This window comes from Danio aesculapii, chromosome 21, assembly GCF_903798145.1.
Source record: "Danio aesculapii chromosome 21, fDanAes4.1, whole genome shotgun sequence".
NCBI classification, from domain to species: Eukaryota; Metazoa; Chordata; class Actinopteri; order Cypriniformes; family Danionidae; genus Danio; species Danio aesculapii.
In genome coordinates, this window is record NC_079455.1 from 35,385,107 (window position 1) to 35,406,078 (window position 20,972).

General features: G+C 35.3%; 1 protein-coding gene across 1 annotated transcript in view; it reads left to right on the forward strand.

Moving 5' to 3' along the window:
- The first annotated feature begins 488 nt into the window (after positions 1 to 488).
- arhgap24 (Rho GTPase activating protein 24) overlaps positions 489 to 20,972 on the forward strand; it is a 225,601-nt gene continuing 205,117 nt past the window's right edge. Inside the window, exon 1 of the mRNA XM_056446149.1 lies at positions 489 to 926. The gene's annotated coding sequence lies outside the window, so the exon portion shown is untranslated. The remainder of the gene's footprint in view (positions 927 to 20,972) is intronic.

The window sequence follows — 20,972 nt, forward strand, 5'->3', positions numbered from 1 at the left end:
ACTGAATAATTCAATCTGTCAAACCGTCTCTGCAACAATTACGTTAAGTTTGATGAATCAGACAGTTGACTCCCTCATCCACTGAATCATTTGAGAGCAGTCAGCAAAAATATCTAATTTCGGAACTCATAAAACACAAATTCACTACATTAAGAGGATATGACTTTATAATCTAACCTAAAATCCATCCCAGCGTCTGTCATCGATTCATAAAGTGTATTTAATATGACACCTGCGTGAACCGCTCGCAAACGACTCGTTTGCAGGTGCGGATATTTTCAGACCACAAGTGTAGAAAAACACACACACTGACAATACGAAACTGTAATGTAATACTTAAATGACAAACACCAGCTTACAGTGTCAAACGCAGTGGGAACTAAAACTGTAAGTGCGTGTGAGCTGAACCGAGTTCGTATGTGAGGTGTTCGGATCTCTCCTCCTTCACACTTCCTTAAACAAGCGCACACTCTCTTTTTCTCCGAGGTCGCAGATCCTCCTGTCCGTATGTCTAACGTAGACTCATGTCGTGTGTGAGGACTCTCTCAAAAGTGTGTATGCTGAGGGGCTGAACTCAAGCCCCCAGTGACCGTACTGAGAGCAGAGGGAGGCTGTTTGTTTCCCCCAGAGACCCCAATGCAGATGGTGAGTGCAGTGAGGGGAAAAGTTTATGACAGCTCTTCTGTTTTCGGTTCACGGCTGCCCCATGGAGCTTTCTGGTTTCTCGGATGCAGCCATACAGACTTTTGCCGGGCTGTTTGACTCTGTAATGTACTTGCATCGGACAGAGTCACGTTCCGGATTGATTTTTGGATCACGTTGAATCCTGCACCGGTCTCGAGTCACGTACTGGATTTGTTTTGGGTTTTATTGGATTTTTGTTCCTGCGCATTTCTGTGGACGTCCTCTGGATAGCCGTTTGAAAGGTAATAACAGTCTGTTTACAGTCATTTGGATGCTGCTAATGACAAGTTGGATGTGTGTGTATGTGGTGGTTATGCGTGTGTGACGCGCGCGTTTGTATGTTTTGCTAGGCTTGTAATGTAAAGGTCATAGTTCCAGTGTTTTTTTGTCTATTTTTGTGCTTGTGTGTGTGTGTCATCGCCTTCCATAATAAGCTATAATCAGTGTGTATGTGGGTGATGCAGTTGCCTTTTTAAAAATAAAGTCACATTGTGTGACAGACTTCGTCTAAAAGGGGAAAGTTTAAAAGCATTAAAATACAATTATACTTTTAAAATTATTGTAAGAAATGCTGTCTGTCGTTTTACTTTATATAATAAACACTTATTATATATTACATAATATTATTATACGAATAAATAGGCTACTTATTTGTAGGCTTGAATCTCTCCCACATACTTGTTTTCATGGTTTATGTGGACTCCACATATATGATTTTAATACTATACAAACTTTATATTTTATCCTCTTACAATACTAAACACAAAACGCACTGAAAACAAAAATATAATTTAGTATGATTTAAGCCAGAGGACAAATGTGTAATTCCCATGTAATACCCATGTAATTATAGACAATTATATCCTCAAACCACATAAAACTACCCCCACCCCCACACACACACACCTTTAAAGTAACCACGAGTAGCCATATGCCTTTAAAGAACCTTACTAAGTTCTTTTGACCGCTATTGACAAAGCTAGTTTCACATTTCTACGTCTGTTATGTGATTTAACGTTTTGAAGAAGTGGTGTTAAAATAGCTCAGACGTTCTCCTTTTTCCATTCAAGAGTAGAATGTTTTGAATTTTAGCTCTGTATGAAACTCTTGTGTTGGGCATCCACCTTCAGCGCACAATATGTACAATTTTTTCATCAAAATAACCCAAAATCACAAGAACGGTATAACATTTTTTGTTGACTTATGTATTTACATTATCCCTAATATTTTGAAGATTGTTCAAATGCAGAGAAATAAGCTAATTTAACTTGTGACATAGTGGACTGTGTCCTGAGTGGCCATACTAATGATGTCATACACCCTCGATTTCTGGTTTAGTTTTATAGAAAGAGGGAAACATCAAGGATGCTTTAATATGTTGTGTGTTTGATAAAACTGCACAGCGCAGCATTGTAACAGAACTTTAAAATGTGTTTAGTATGATAAATAGGCGCTGATTCTTTCTTACATGATCATGATCGGAAGAATCGATGGACTGTGGCATAATAAAAGCTCTGCTGTTTTCATGTCGCGACACACTAATCTCTCATCAGCAATTGCATTAGCCCTCTTGTTTCAGCTGTCAGCATTACTCTGCTTCATACCAGAGACTATAGAATATGCAAGACGTGTCACTCGTATAGTTTTTAATGTGGAAAAGTGTAACGGTCAATATAGCGATTTAAGCCCCGCCTTCTAGTACAGGAGCCAATAAGCAATCGCTATAGACTGATGATTCTTCGGAGGAGGTGCTCGGTCCAGATGTGAGTTTCTGTGATTCGAACGTTTAGAAATTAAATTAAAGAGAGATGTTGTATAATTTTATCGGTGATTCCTATTAAATCGTAAGCTTGGCAAGCAATTTTAGACATTTTGATGTTTCCCCATTCAAACAGAATGCCTGAGCATACTGCCCGAGGGGCGTTTCAGAGATAGCTGTTGAGTGAAATGACTTGCCTAAAGGGACTTAGTTCATACTACTATGAAAATGTTTTGAATACTTTAGCTTATGAATTCATCACGATTTAGATTCTGCAAAAGTCCTGTAGGATGTAATGAAGACCTCAACTCCAATGATTCCACACTCAGTCACAGCGTCATCAAAATATGCCTTTGTTTGTTGTGAATATGCATCCTCTAGTGGCGAGAAATAAATACTGTGCCTTTAATACTAGTAAAAATAGACAATATCTGTTATGCAATACAGACTATTAAGGTTTAAAATGATTAAGCACTACACTGTTAACGATTTTAGCAAATTACACAGTATTTAAGTTTAATATGAACTGTATTTTAAAGTGGAATTGTGAAAATTACTCTATAATTTACAGTAAAGATATGCAATACTGTAAATACATATAGAGCAAGATAAATGGTGCTGTAAATGTAAATACAGTATTTTTGCTGTAATTGATTTACAGAAAGTTACTGGTGAACAGAGTTGGCTGTAACGCGTTCCACAGTAACACGTTACTGTAATCAAATTACATTTTTGAGGAACCCAGTAATGTAACGAATTACATTTTACATTTGTGTAATTTGGTTACAGTTACTAAAGTCAATGTAATTGTGTTACTTACATTACAAATATAATATTTAGAAGAAAAAAATGCTTCTTTTAAATCACGTTTTCCACTGCAACATCAGTTAATAACATGTTCTTTTAAATTGCTGGAGAATGCGAGCTGAAATACCTGCTATTGAGAGTGGCTGCTTCTTCAAGTGTAAATACGGACATTACTTTGATTTCATTGAGCGTAAAAACTAAAATATTGATGTGAAATGCAGTCTATGTACAGTCTCTAAAGAACTTTAGACTGCTTTTAACTCGACCAGCAACTTGTTCAAGCATTGGAACAGAAAGCCTTCTAAGACAATACTCCTCACCAAAGATGACACCGGCGCCCAAAAACCCAGCCTAAACAGGCTAAATTGGATTTTTGTGCTGGATCAGGAGTGAAGGTATCTTCTGAATGTGAAGAGAAGCGTAGCTGCCTATGGAGCCGTTCACATATCATGTCTTTTGCGCGTGCGCGCATATTGGGAGCACATATTGAGTGCACTCGCATTTCTCAGGCGCACCAGTTAAAAACAGCATGTCATGTGAAAAGAACAGACCGATCAGTTTCATACTTTCTATGTATTATACACATTTCGGTAGACTAACTACCTCAGACAAACACAGAACACCCAAACACTGCAGTGCTTTTTCATACTATGGATGTCAGTGGTTACAGGTATCCAGTTGTCTTCATGTCCTTCCTTTGTGTTACAAAAAAAAAACAAGTTTGGGTTTGGAACAAGTGAATGATTTTAAGTTTTGGGCGAACCATCTCTTTTGCTCTTTTGAATATTTCAAGATGCTGTGATTAACCCATTGTAATGTTTTTCAGATAATATTAAATTACTGAAAGAGCTGCAGTATATTTTGGATTTTTATAGGTATATTTTATATGTTTTAAAAGTAATTAATAATCTGAATACTTTTTACATTATGTAATTAGTAATGTAATCAGATTACAATTTCCATTATGTCATTTTTAATTGATTACTCTTAAAAAGTAACTAATCCAACACTGCTGGCAAACCGCTTTCAGTAAGTTACAGGAAAATGTAAACAGTGCACCATAGCATGGACCATTTTGTCATGCAAATTTTTGAACAAAAATAATCTTATCCCAAATACAGATATTGTTGAGACCTCTGGAATTGGAGTAGACACACTGTATGAGATTACTGGAATGTTTTAAAAATAAAAAAACTGACATTTAAAACCATTTAACCATAATTAATTCCTTACGATTTACAAGTTAAACCATCTCATTTGTGAAATGTAGTATATTAATACTAATATACTAAACTCATACAAAACTTAGCTCAGATTAAAGCGGTATCAGGAGTCAGTTCATATGAGATTCATATGGAGTTAGAGGAGGTGTGGGGGAGAGGCAGGAATGAACAACAATCTGTTAGATTGACACTGTAGGAGATGATGATATCTGGAAGAGAAGGGAACGCACAGTTCCATGATAACTCAGGAACAGAGTGGCTAATGCTGAATCTATCTGTGTGCTTAATTATTTCATGTCATTATCTAGTGGAAGCAACTCCAATTATGAAGACATATCCTTTGTGATTTTTCTTTTTCTAAGCCACATGTGGTGGTCCAAACCCTCCTCCAATATCCTAACTGTATTTTTGCCACACGTTATGGTGCTTTAGCATTGATGGGAGAACATTATTTGCCAGAGAGGTAGAGAGCGACATCACTGTGGCTATTTAGAGGACTGATCTCCTTTCATTTTCCCCATCAAACCCTCCATGACCCAGTGCTGTGATTGTGTTTGTGATGCGGGCATGTCTGTCTCTGTCTCATTCAGGCATTACAATGACTGCAGACTCATCTCATCTGCTTTAAAGGAGCAGCAATAGCCGAACAGACAATTTACAAATAGTTGTGTCACTTTTAAAGCTATGATTTTTTTGGTTAATCACTAACAATGTTAATTAAAATATGATCATAAGTTATCAAATGATGTATTAATGACTTTGGTGTCAATTTATAAATGTATAAAAGTATATATTTATTTTTTATCATGTTATTTTTCATCTAAAATCTTTTGAAATGGCACCAAAAATATCACTTTTGCTGATATTTACCTGTATTGTAGCTTTTTAAGTCTTATTAACTAACAATATATGTAAAATAATATATAAATAAAAATGTATCTACATTTGCTAGCAAGTAGTTTAGCTGTAATTTAACAGTATGACATAAAAACATATTTATTGTGACTGTTAATTACATTTACGTTTAGTAATTTTCGCAGCTGGTTTGTCCAATGTAACTTACAATTTTGGAGGCATTCAGTGATTCAACAAGAAGAAGCAATACACTAGAAGTGCTAATTATACAAAGGAATTGTTAGTACTCAGATAATTAAATACTAGAGTAAGGATGGGGGAGGTTTATTTATTTATTTGTTTTTTCAAATAGAGCGAAAAGTGTTTCTAGGGGTGGTTTGTCAAGCCCACTCGCCTGTGTGAAGCACTCTTCATGAATGAACACGATTTTTTTGCGCTATGGAGTGATTGTAAGTGTCTGGTGCATATATTTGTTAAACTGTCTGAGAGATGAAAAAGTGTGTTTTCTACAGGTGGTTTGTCAAGCCCACCCACCTGTGTGAGGCATAGGCATGGGACGTTTACCGTTTTCATGGTATACCGCAGTTTGGAAAAGTCAAGGTTTTAAAACCGTCAAATTTTCTGCTATTCCATTCCTAAGGTATGAGTAAGATTTTTTATTTACATTTTTTTTTGTTTTGTTTTTTAGGACAACAGTATCTCCAGCAGAAAATATAGCCAAAGATGCCATTTTAAATTGTAAAGAAACCTGTGTTTTTGAAACTAATGAAGACAGCATGAAGTCAATAATTCATTTGAATTATTTAGCCTGACATGTTTACTGCTCCAAAATAGTTTAAATGTTTCCCAAATTAAAAAAACATTGTGTTCAAAAGGGAAAAAAGCTGTTGTATTAGGGCAGTAATCACGGTACTGTGATACCGTGATACAGTGAAACAGTGATATTTATATCCAAGGTTATCATAACGTCAGAATCTTATATGGGCCCATGCCTAGTGAGGCACACTCAGAACTGAATAATGTTTTGAGGTTGTTGTCTGCAATTTATTGCAGTCTTGTTGAACAAAAGTAATTATAAGCAATCCAGGCTCATTCTGAATACGTACCCCTATATACATTTCTGGAGTGCGGCAAAAACATCCCAGGAGCTTTTTTTTAGCAGTTTTTGTTTTTGCGAATCCACCAGAGGCCGCTGTTTATGCTTTTTGACATCCCAAACTTCTCTCGCGAGTGCCATTCACTCCTGCTCTTCTTGCGTAAATCCACCAGAGGCCACTGTCGACTGACTTACCTTTTCCTAAAGCCAACCGTTAGTGTTTTAAAAAGTGCAGATTGACCAGCGCTCACCCACTTCCCTAAACTCAACCTGACAGTGTTTTCAAAAACCCTCACAGCCCCCTGATTTTTACCAAGTTTTCAGATTTTACCACATTCTCACCCTGTTATTTACTTGTTTGTTTTATTTTTTTGACTTTTGTTTTTGTCTTATCTGCTTTCTGGAATCATTTTTTTGCCAGACTCGAAGCCTGTTGCCATGGTCAACAAAAAAAGAAAAATCAAAAAAAGTAAGTAAAAAATCGTACACATACCTTAGGAACAGGATCTGCAATGTGAAGTTGAGATAATTGTTGATCCGCAATGAAGAATAGGTGTGGACTTTGTGGACATATCGATATGCTGATTTATCATGATAATAACACCCGCAAGATGTAGCCCAGTACTTATATTTATTTAAAGGTACAAAGGATCTGAATGAATTCATCACTGCTACCATTTACCACAGTACATGAGGTGGAGCTTCTCGTAACAGCAGATCGAAAAAACACCAATGGTGCAATTCTATAAAATATACAGTTGAATTCAGAATTATTAGCCCCTCTTTGAATTTTTTTTCTTTTTTTAAATATTTCCCAAATTATGTTTACCAGAGCAAGGAAATTTTCACAGTATGTCTGATAATATTTTTTTTCTGGAGAAAGTCTTATTTGTTTTATTTTGGCAAGAATAAAAGCAAGTATTCATTTTTAAACACAATTTTGAGGTCAAAATTATTAGCCCCTTTAAGCTATATTTTTTCTAAACTCTATAGAACAAACCATCATTATACAATAACTTGCCCAATTACCCTAACCTGCCTAATTAACCTAAATATAGTTGAGTTAAGCCTTAAAATGTCACATTAAGCTGTATAGAAGTGTCTTGAAAAATATATTGTCAAATATTATTTACTGTCATCATGGCAAAGATAAAATAAATCAGTTGTTAGAAATTAGTTATTAAAACTATTATATTCAGAAATGTGTTGACAAAATCTTCTCTCTGTTAAACAGAAATTGGGGAAAAAAATAAACAGGGGATCTAATAATTCAAAGGGGCTAATAATTCTGACTTCAACCGTATGTGCTGGTAAAAAAAGAAATACATCTTATAACTTTTTGATGCATTTTTTTCCTGCTCATTTACAGATATCGTGATATGTTGTCAATGGTTTCATTTAAGTATATTGCAGGTATTGTGATCTATCATTACCTGGGGCAAAATATCATAATAATATTGCATCGTATGGTATCATATAGTATTACTGTACCTGAATATATGACTACTTATTTCACTTTTATTTTGCTCTTATTTGTTTATGCTTGCAATTTCTTTAAGTCACTCTGCTACAAGATTTTTCCAACCAATCTAAATGAAAGATTTCGTCCCAGGTAGAGCTTTTCAAGTCATTTGCCTAAATTATATTCACATCGCAAAATATCACAGAAAAATTAAATATCGCAATGTCAAATTTTTCCAATATCGTGCAGCACTAGAAGAAGGTGTATAACATCTTTATAGCTTGTACGAACACACTTCAGATGGATTTGAACTGTGGTCTGCAAAGCTATAGGTTATGCAAAGGCCTAGAGAAGGTCTAGAGATTAAAAACATAGTCTAGCCTGTCTAAACAGTCCCAAACTGTCTCAAACAAAGAGGCAGTGAAGCTGACCATTAACCTGGAGTCAGTCATTTTGCTAAATCAGAGCCAAACCCATCATAAAGGTGGTTGCAGTATCATCATCATTATCTCAAAATTAAAAATAGGTTTCCAGAGTTTCTGTTTTTAGGAACTCTGTTTGCCTCATATATTTAAACAAAGGCCTGTAGGGATACCTCTGAAGCCAACGCCTGCTAACTTGCCAACCACTTCTGCAAAAATTTCCCCAAATGAGTCAGACAGTCATATGCCTATATGCGTGGTTTTGCACAGATGTAAGAAGGTTTCCTAAGTAGAGAAGCTCTTTTGTAGTATTACGTTAGATAAAACCTGAAGTACATTTTTATTTCTCAATATTCTTTACCCAACCTTTACATTTCTATCATTATGTGTAGTGCTTAATGAGACAAAGCTACAAACCTGGCTCTTAATTCAAAGTATCAAAGTAACAGATACTTTTTAGTTAGACATGGAAAATCAACCTCCTGGAATAGGATTCATCATTGGGGGTGCCACAGGGTTCAATCCTAAGTCCTATTTTCTTTTCTCTACATTTTTAGAAAGCATGTGGTGGTTTTCAATTTAATTCAAAATCTTTTTTATTTCTCTTTAAGACACTAGATTAAAAATTGGGCTTGTCAAATCACAAAACAGACACAAAAATAACAACACAAAGACACAATAAATACATAAATCAATACTTGGCAAATTAAAAACACAGCTCAATAAACTTTTAGTTGAATTAGATAAATAATGGCATTATAAATGTGTCCCTGGACCACAAAACAATAATTGAGAATATTTATACATCTATACATATGTTTACATTTATGTAGTCAATAATCTTTCCATTGATGTATGGTTTGTAAGGAGAATATTTGACTTATATATACTGTAACTATTGAAATATCTGGAATCCAAAGGTTATAATATTGTGAAAATAGTCAAATTAAGTTATTATGCATTTTATTACTCACATGATAGGTTTTGATATAATTATGGTGAGGAATTGACTAAATGTTTTCATGAAGTATGATTTTTAGTTAATATTTTAATGATTTTTGTCATAAAAAGAAGAAGTTTTGACTATTCCCACAAATATACCTGTGCAACTTAAGACTGGTTTTATGGTCCAGTGCTGTAGATGTCTTTATTAATATTTTTTTCTTGATGTAATGCTTCCTTGCTGTATAAAAGTATTAGGTTAATTTCTTTATCTTCTGACAATTTTTTTTTCAAAATATCATCTAAAATATTTTGAAATAACTTCAGAAAGTATAGATATTTCAGTTAGAGAAACAATTTCTAGTAGAACAAATCCTACTTTGGCTTGTTCTTCTAAAGCACATACAGCCTGTCAACATGACAGAAAGACGTATCTCACACTCCTCTGCGATTTTGGCAGGTTCTGTCCATATCAACACACTTTAGCCACTTTCGCACAGCAGCAGAATATGGTTGTCAGTTAGCTGTTATATGGTAGTTAGTAGACACTTTGATGGACACTTTACTCTCCCATGAGGCCATAGGAGAGAATTTATAAATGGAAATGGATAGTTTAACCAAATATTAATTTCCTTACCATTTATTTTATTCACACTCAAGTGGTTTAACCTTTATGATTTTCTTACTTTTGTTGAAAACAAAGCAAGTGGTTGGAAAGAATGTTGTTAAAAAAATCGGCTAATGACATCCTTATTAAGAGCATTAAATACTATTGAAGTTAACTACTGCTTTTTTCCTACATTCTTCAATGTATCATCCTTTATGTTAAGAACAGGGAAACTTGATCTGGTTTAAAACAAGTGGAGAACGAGTAAATCATGGCAGAAGGTTTGTTTTTGGGTGAACTTTCCCTTTAAGACATTCAACTGATGATGGTTGGTCACATGAAATTAACAAAACAGCAGACATGGTTTATCTGAAATTGAATCATACTGTACTCATATTACAACCCCAAATCCAAAAAGTTGGGACAGCATGGAAGACGCAAATAAAAAAGAAAGTAGTAATTTAAAATTTTAATTTGACTTGTATTTCGTTGCAGACAATACAATAATCATTTAATGTGTTCCTCATAATTTTTTAACGGCGCTTCTGGACACTGTTAACATAGGGCCTCCTTTTGACACAGTACAGTTTTATCTGGCATGTGTGGATGTAACTACGCATTGTTGTACTTGACAAAGGATTGCCAAAGTAGTCCTGAGCCCATGTGGTGATATCGCTTATAGATGAATAATGATTTTTGATGCAGGGCCGTCTGAGAGATCGGATGATCTCTGTATTTAGCTTAGATTCCTTGTATCGTTTAATGATGTTATGCAATGATAAAAATTAAATATCCAAATGTCCTCCTATCTTTCTATAAGGAACATAATTTTCTCACAAATTTGTTGGCCAACTGGCAATCCTCTGCCCATCTTTGCTCCCTAAGGACTAGACCTTTTTTTGATGCTGCATTTACAATATTACAATCACATGTTTCAAATTACATCATTATTTAACCAATTTACGTGATTACTAGCCCTAAACTGCTCCTGGCCCAACTTTTTTTTGAATGTGTTGCAGGTCTGAATGACAGAAAAAGTATATATATTTACAAATGAAATGAAGCTGACCAGACAAAATATGAAATATTTCGTGTTCATATTGTCTGCAAGTCAAAGCCAATTTGGAAATCACTACTTTCTTTTTTATTTGGATTTTCTATACTCTCCCAACTTTACAGAACATGCTAGATTGCTTACAATTAAAATGTAGCATGCAATATAGTTCACAATTTCAGACACAGTCACTGTTTCTAAATGAATCAGTCATTTTGAATGAATTGTTCAAATTAATAATTCAGTAAATCTTGGCTGCTGGTTTTAATGTCATGTTTATTTATTTACCTACTGTGTGAAAAGACTCAGAGATGTAAACACAAATGCAGGTATTCCAAACAATATGTGTATAGTACATACTATAGCTGCTAAGCAATCCACAGATTTGTAGCACTGGTGAACATTCTATGCTTATGTTGAATAATATCAATTTAAAGTCTATTTTTATACAGTTGAAGTCAGAATTATTAACCCTCTTGTGAATTTTTCTTTTCTTTTTCAAATATTTACCAAATGATGTTTAACAGAGCAAGGAATTTTAAGCAGTATTTCCTATAATATTTTTCTTCTGGAAGAAGTCTTATTTGTTTTATTTCGGCCAGAATAAAAGCAGTTTTTAATTAAAAAAATAATAATTTTAAGGTCCATATTATTAGCCCCTTTAAGCTATATTTTTTATTTTGATTAACTACAGAACAAACCACTGTTTAAACTGTATAATACTTGTCTAATTAGCCTAGTTAAGGCTTTAAATGTGACTTTAAGCTGAATACTAATATCTTGAAAAATATCTAGTCAAATATTATTTACTGTCATCATGGCAAAGATAAAAGAAATCAGTTATTAGAAATTAGTTCTTAAAATTATTTTTTATATGTGTTGAAAAAATCTTTCTGTTCAACAAATTGGGGAAAAAATATACAGGGGGGCTAATAATTCTGACTTTAACTGTAAATAGAGCCCAGGTTTTCTTTTCATTATTCTTTTAATTGAACTTTGCTTATTTCAATGCATTCTGGGATTGCTTACTCCATAAAGGATTACATACAATGAATATCTTTACCCTTAGCCCTTCCCCTTACCCCTACCCCTCGTTTTGCACATTACCGTGAAGGGGTAGGGGTGTCCCAATTCTCTTTAGCTTTAAGGCATAGGGCTAAGGGGAAGGGCTAGATAGACCTCGAAATGGAGATTCTCCAGGACTGCACTCAAAACCAAGGGGTACGAAAATTTCCAAAAATACTGCACACGGAAGTCTGAAGATGCACAAATTGGTATTTTTTTTGTCACTATTATGAATTTTTACAACAAACAAGCATATGTTAACATATTTATAATGGTGCATGTGTTTTATCATCATGCTTTTCACCTTTAATGGATAGGAAAGTGTAGAGTATTGACAGAAAAGCATGGGGAGTAGAGAGTGGGGAAGGATTGGCATAGGACCACGAGGTGGGAATCGAACTCAGGTCACTGAGCACCGGAGTGCATGTGTCAACACACTAACCACTATACCACTGGCACCGACTCCATCATGTTTTAAAAACCAATGACTCAACTAATGACTCTTGTATAGTAGTCCTACAACATACTTTCACATGTCACTCAATGACACTCGAATCCCCTGTCAGAAAAGTGAGATAGATGAATATGACCACGTAGTAAATGCACAATACAGTTATAAGCTTATTGCCATACTATATAGTTATGATAACATGATAAATGCCTTCAGTGATTTCCTGAAGATAAATACCCCAAAATAATGCAACTGGAATAACTACTGCAGTCGCCATTGTTAATCTAATATGAAGTACGAGCTCTTGATAGTATATGATGTTGTGTGCAGGTGTTGTAGCGCTGTCCCATTTCTTAGGGGTACAATTTGAAGCCCTTCCTATTCACACTCTGTTTCAAGGGCCAAGGGGAAGGGGGGTAAAAAATAGAGTTGGGATTGGGCCTTAATTTCTGTGTGAAAATCTTGTTACGCAACTCCACGCACAATGTCATAACACTGGCTAAAATGTAAACTTCTTTCTTCTTTCTATACTGTATGTCTTTTCAGACATCAATATCTCTAAATGCTCTCTTGTCTGCTATCAGGGCTTCATTGTGCTTCACGGTCAGTTGGGCTCAGTGTGGCCATCAGTATTAGCAGACTGCATTAGCTGTCACAAGCCATAGACAGAAGTGACCAGCAGCTGTCAGACTGAAGCACAGACAGACAGACAGACAGACACACAGACAGATGGCTGGGCTAAAGCCTACGATGTGCCTGTTTTAGATCACTCACTTACAGACACACAAAAGAACTGGCTCGAATAAAGAATGCATGACCACTCAAGGGACTTACTGCCCTTTGGGGCAACTGAAAATGCCAGCTCAATGGCATCCTCTCCATCTTAATGCTCCTTTAGTAATCAGTTTTTGTAGGTTTTTTTTGTAATTATTAGCATTAGCATTAGCATTAGCAAATGCTGTTGTTAGTTGAAGATGTGTTCACCAGGGATCAAAATATTAGTTAATGAATCAGGTTTTCCTGAACTGGGTTGATGCTGGAAGGGCATCTGCTGTGTAATACATATGCTGGAATAGTTGCCGGTTCATTCCACTGTGGCAACCCCTAATAAATAAGGGACTAAGCTGAAGGAAAATGAATGAATGAATGAATGAATCTGGTACAGGCGCATTAGATTTTTAGCTAGACTAAAGGCCTTAGTATTCTTCAAACAAAATCGAAAAAAAGAACTGAAATGATGTTATTTCGAACAAAATCTGCCCCAAAAGAAGTTTGGCAGTTCGACCAACTCACCAAAGCTAACTTTTTTGAGTTTGTTTTGGTCCTAAACAGTTTTAAGCAGCCATTGGTCCATGACGATTATGCTATTGGTGAGAATGTTCTGGGACTCTGCTGCCTTTGATGTGCTTCATATCCATGGAGTCAGACAGAATAAAAACATCCAGCACAACAACACCAAGTTAGCAACATAGTCTCTTAGCTTAGTCCCTTTATTTATCAAGGGTCGCCACAGCGGAACGAACCGCCAACTAATCCAGCGTATTTTTTACACAGCTGATGCCCTTTCAGCTGCACCCCAGTACTGGGAAACATCCATACACACTCATACTGTACACTATGGTCAATTTAGTATATTCAATTCACCTGTACCGCATGTCTTTAAACTGTGGGGGAAACCGGAGCACCTGGAGTAAACCCATGCCAACACGGAGAGAACATGCCAACTCCACACAGAAATGCCAACTGACCCAGCCAGACTTGAGCCAACCACGTTCTTGCTGTGAGGCGAGAGTGCTAACCACTGAGCCACCGTGTCGCTGCCACATTTTTAAGAATCTGTATTTAAATTTGACTAAAACATTCTTGCACCATCTTGGCTTAACATTTTCAGTCATCTCATTCTGTGATTTACAAACATACACATGATTCTGCCTGGGATTTTTCCAATTAAGGTATCTCATTATTTCTTAAAAATTCAGTGTATCCTTTGTAAAATCCAGTAAAATGCAGTGTTAAATTCAGCTGTTTCCACACACCTATTTTTATGTGGATTTTGGGTAATCCCATAAAAAATGGCTTGATGGAAACACAAAGATGTGCATACATTTTGAAAATGCGTATAAAAAAACGTTATAATCCAGTAGGATAAAATTTTATATGCGATAAAGACAAATGCACATAAACTACGAAGGAAACACTTTTACAGAATCAGTTTCCAACCCATTCTAAAAACATACCACTATATACATTTCTGAAGAGTGCCAAATACGTCCCAGGAGATTAGTTTTTTTTGCAGTTTTTGTTTTCGCGAATCCATCACAGGCCGCTGTGAACGCTTTTTCAGATCTCAGATTTCTCTCTTGAGTGCTAATCGCGCCTGCCCTTCTCGCTAAAATCTACCAGAGGCCGCTGTCGACTGACTGACTGACTGACCAACCGATTGCTCCCACCCACCCCCTTTCCTAAACCCAACCGGTAGTGTTTTAAAAAGCACCGATTGACCCGCTCACCCACTTCCCTAAACCCAATCGACAGTGAAAAGCAATCGCCTGATTTTTACCCGTTTTCAGATTTTACCACATTCTCACCCTGTTGTTTACTTGTTTATTTAATTTTTGGTTTTCGTCTTACCTGCTGTCTGGAACCATATTCTTTTCTGCGTCTCAAGTCCGCCTGCAAGTACGCTGCAAGTACGCTGCAAGCCACTGGACAAACTGGTAACAGCGTGAAAGCCGTCCATTCGGAGGTAAACAGTAGTGTGAACAGCCATACGTACTTCTGGCTATATAATTCATGATCTCCAGAAATGTATATAGGGCTACGTTTTCAGAATGATCCTATGTTGTCAATTCCAGTATGGGTGTTAAAAAAGTCATGCCATTTTGTTATAAGAGATCATGTGATGATAAAAATGGGTGGACAGCATTAATGGACAAACCAGTGGAGCGGACACTTTGTAAAACATGTTGTTTTGTACATTCTAACGTGCCTCAGCCAAAGTCCATCATCACAGTGGTTCAGTGTTATTACCTCCAAAACTGTCCAGGGTGTCTGTGCCCCCAAAGAGATTCTTGTGCCTCCAAAGCTTTGTTTATTTTCTGCTGCCGTTGTCTTCTGAGGCTCAAATCATTTATTATAGAAGAAAAAGACTCACACAGCTTCTATACCACAGCTTTTTGATATTTGGTGCCAGTTTATCAGGAAGCAACAACTCAGTTCTCATTGACTCATTGGATGAAAGGTGCTTTATTCACAAATATTTTATGCAATAATCCAGATATCGGAACAGAGCAATTGCAATGTCTAAAATGGTCACCTATAGGTGGCCAGATCTATATCTCTCTCTGTCTCTGGAGAATGAGCCGGAGAAAGTGGTTCCCAGTAATAAAAGTGCCAAACAAAGCTGTGTCAAACACTATGACCTGCTCTGTGTGCACAGCCCTGTCGCATTCCCATGTGCAGTGTAAACATGCTTAGCAAGCAATGAGTGCAGAGCGTGAGCAGATGCTGAACACAGCTAACATGTACAGGACAAAGATCTCAAATTACAGCATTACAAGTCTATTTCTGCGTCCAAAATGTGTCTCACCACAATTGAAAAGTTCCAAACAATTTCAAAGGAAATATTATTAGCATAAACTTTTTTTCCATAATCAGTTTTTGCTTTCACTGCAGTGTTTTCAAGAGGATCTTGTTGAGTTAATTAAAGTTGAAATAGACACAATCTACAATACTTTATTACTGCACATACTGTAGACACAGTTAAAGTCAGAATTATTAGCCCTCATAAATTATTAGTTCCCTTGTATATATAATTTCTGTTTGGCGGAGAGAAGATTTTTTCCAACACATTTCTAAACATAAAAGTTTTAATAAATTATTTCTGATAACTGTTTTCCTTTATCTTTGCCATGATGACAGTAAATAATATTTTACTTGATATTTTCAAGATACTAGCATTCAGCTTAAAGTGCAATTTAAAGGCTTAATTAGGTTAATTAGGCAAATTAAGATTAATCAGGCAAGTCATTGTATAACAGTGGTTTGTTTTGTAGACAATCGAAACAAAAATATTGCTTAAACAGGCTGATAATACTGACCTTAAAATGGTTTTAAAAAAACCAAAACAGCTTTTATTCTAGCCGAAATAAAACAAATAAGACTTCGATAGAAGAAAAAAATATTTTAGGAAATACTGTGAAAATTTTATTGCTCTGTTAAACATATGTTGGGAAATACTTGAAAAAGAAAAAAATTTCAGCTTTATGGTAGGGTATTGATAAGCGATTCCATTTTAGAACTGGTTCCAGATTTCAAAGAACCGGGTATTTGATACGATTACAATTATCATATTTTCATGAAGGCTGTACACATTTAGGGTACAACGAACAAACCCCCTGCCTCCCACTCACACACACACACATGTTTGTTTTTGTAAATTGTGGGGACATTACATAGGTTTTCATTCTTTTTAAACCCCTAAAGCCAATCCTCACAGGAAGCAGTACAGTTTTACTTTTTGAAAATTATTGATTTCGTGTGATTTATTAGCTTTTTGAGAAATGAAGACCCAGGCTCAATCTAAAACCGTACCCTTATATACATTTCTGGAGAGCACCAAATACGTCCCAGGAGGTACGTTTTTTTGCAGTATTTGTTTTAGTGAATCCACCAGAGGCCGCTGTGTACGCCTTTTCATATCTCAAATTTCTTCTGTGAGTGCCATTCGTGCCTGCTGTTCTCACGTAAGTCCACCAGAGGCCGCTTTCAACTAACTGACCAACCGACAAATACCCCCACCCACCCCCTTCCCTAAACCCAACCAATAGTGTTTTAAAAAGCACCGATTGACCGGCAAACACCCACTACCCTAAACCCCACCGACACTGTTTCGAAAATCAAAGAAAAAAGAAAAAGAAAAGCCCTATGATTTTTACTTCGTTTTCAGAGTTTACCACATTCTCACCCTGTTATTTATTTGTTTATTTAATTTTTTGGCTTTTGCTTTTGTCTTACCTGCTTTCTGGAACCGTTCTTTGCCATACTTGAACCCCGTCATTGCGTTCAGCTCCTCTCTGCGTATCAAGTCTGCCGTTGTATGCTACAAGCCACTGGACAAAGTGATAGCAGCGGGAAAGCCAGCCTGATCTCACAAGAAAACGTAAGTATTTTACGTTTTGTCAGTTTAGTGGCTAATTCGTACGAATTCGTATGAGTTCAGTCGTACGAAATTGTACGATTTTAAAAAGGAGGCGTGGCACCTAACCCCGCCCCTAAACCCAACCGTCATTGGGGGATGAGCAAATCGTACTAAATTGTACGAATTAGATTGTACGAATTCGTACGAATTAGCCACTAAATCAAAAACTTACGAATTGCCGTGAGATTGTGTTGGGAAAGCCTATGTTGGAAAAACTAGATATGGATGTGATGAATGATGAGGTTTCTTCAAGCAAAATAGATTTGAGGATAATATTTAGCTGCTTTATTTTAGAGCTATATTGAAGGCGGGTCCTTTTTGAACCCGAAGGGCGAATGATGTGTATACAGAATAGGAAGACAACAGGAGGGTTAAAAGCTTCATCATTCAACTCAGCTGGCAGCAGTATCAATGAACATGCGCCATGTAGATTCGCACGCACATGAATATTAGCTTTACTTTTAGAGGAGGACACGATAAATGGGAACAAGCATAAAAAGATCACGTCGGCAATTATGGATATTCTTGTCCGGGCGAGATTAGATTTGCCACAGGATGGCCAAGTTCGCTGCTGAACAATAGATAATTGATTTCATCAGCGTTTCACAAAGTACATCTGCCAGACACAAATTTAGCATCAAAATAGGACCTCCGTTTCCAAATCCTTGCATTTAAAGTCAAGCAATCTATTAAATTTGACATTGTTTTTGTTATTTGTGCCAAGGAACACTAGCCAAGCATTGACATCAATATCAAAACATCTATTAGATGTAATAGCACAGATCTGAATGTAATGCCGGGCTCTTTGTGTTTGTTATTGATTGATTTATACATTAACTTTTTCCCATTGTAATGGAAGCCAGTGGTCTCTGTGCTGTAAGTAAAGCATCTATTGTTTACTACTGTAGTACTAAATGGATGGCTTAAAATGTTTATTTGTTCTCTGGGATTGATCAGAAGTGATTAATAAAGTATGTAACTGGCGGAAGTTTTACCGCAGTGAATGACTGGATCTGAATGTTAATGTTAAGCTGCAGAGAACAGCGGGGAGCTTTTACTTGTGAGCAGAAACTTCTGTTATTCATTTTATTTATTATTTTATGCTAGTTGCAGTACACCTGCCACAGTTGCATGCATTTATTTGTTTGGTAAAGGAAAGTCGTGTTTCTTTCTGAAGTTGTTGTTAAAAATACTTTTTTTTTTCATAAGTGTGGTGGTCTTACAGTTGTCTGGGAGTGTTTTGGTGGTTGTTCGTGGTAATCATGGGTCTTGCAAATTGTTTGCAGATTTTGAGAAAAGTAAAAATAGGACAAACAAAGATGTTAGAAGCATTTTCATTGCAAACAATTACATGGATTTATTTTATTTTTTTCAATTTAATTTTAATTGAATTATTTTTTTTTAATTATTAATCGTCGGTTATTTTAATACATCAGCCAATACAGACTATACAGTAGGAAATAATGGGAAATATACATACAAGTAAACAGGATAATACAGTCAGGCTGGAAGCTAAATATGCACCATAGAATAGAAAATCAGGAGAAATAATTAATGTAATGCCAAAAAGGTGTCCATGACTGCCAAAAATCATGACTTTTGATGTATGTCATAGGTGAGTTTCTCCAGTGGAAATAGCATACATACTTGGGATTTTAAATCAGGGTACCTGAAAAGATCACCACAGTAATTTCTTTGCCAGATAAATCAAGATTAAAAACAAATGCTTGGTGTGGGAGTCCAACACATTCTCTACCTCACCATGTAACAAATTAAATTCCAGAGAATTTTTTTTTTGCGTATTTATTTTTTAATATATGATTATATACCTTACATGCTTTTAATACTGTATATGCTCACACTTTATTTTAAGGTACAATTCTTGCTATATATATATATATATATATATATATATATATATATATATATATATATATATATATATATATATATATATATATATATATATATATATATATATATATCCAAAGACATGCGATACAGGTAAATTGGGTAGGCTAAATTGTCCATAGTGTATGAGTGTGAATGAGTGTACGTGGATGTTTCCCAGAGATTTCCCAGAGCTGGAAGAGCATCTGCTGCCTAAAACGTGCTGGATAAGTTGGCGGTTCATTATGCTGTGGCAACCCCGGACTAAGCTGAAAAGAAAATGAATGAATGAATGAATGAATATATATATATATATATATATATATATATATATATATATATATATATATATATATATATATATATATATTCTTTAATATTTTCTTTTAATGTATCTGTAGTTTTTGAGTTACAGTTTCAGAGTAGTGTTTTTAGTGAGTATTTGTAGATTTCTGTTAAATAATGTTTTAGGGAAGTAAGGGACTTCATTTTTTTAAATTTTATTTTGCTTTATATTACAAACCTTTTAACCTGTGGCCCATTTTTGAGCATTTTCCTGTAAATTACTTAAAAGAATAAAAATGTCTGTAGCTCTAGTACCCTGTGGTCTATGTTCACAAGTCTGGTTTTATTTGAAACTAGACATTGGCCAGTTTGATACTCAAGGGTCAAAATAACTCAAAGTAGTAAAGAAACGGGGTAAAACATGGTGAAAGTGAATTGCGATTAGTTTCAATGAAATTCATGAGACGAAAAATGGATGTGACTATCAGGATAATGGATGGAAACATAAGAAAGATAAAGCTGAATGTCTGACTATGTTTTAATTCAAATTTCTGTAAAAAAAGCTACTGTAATGTAGCTTCTGTAAGCTTTTATTTAAAAAAAAATCCTTTTCAAAAAGCCATTTGGAAACTCCAAAATGACACCAGGTAACCAAACGACCAAATGAGTCAAAACTACATAATACATACATGCATATCAATTCAAAACTGGTCTGTCTACAAACCATACAAAAAAATGTATTTCAGATCAACATTTGTGGTATTTCCTCATTTAGTGTCCATTTGGAGTCTTCAATTATTAAAAAAATAAATAAATAAATAAAACATCTGGACATTTTTTAAGCAATAGCTTACAGAAACTACACATTTCAACTATTTCAAAACATATTACTGTATTTAGACATATTTGTACCTATCAATGTTTTTATTTTGAAATATTCAGGTCCGTCAGATGTATTATTAAAAAGTATTTATTTTAATGATAATAATTTATTAATAATAATAATTTATTTTAATAAAACTTTACTACAGTTGTTTTTTGTTGTTGTTTAACCATATTTACATTAATGCAATGATACCTATTTTTTGGATTGATTAGTCTAATCTGAAGAGCTGAAGTGTATTTTATTAGGCTGGAGATGAGTTTGTCCTGTGATACACTCTCTAACCA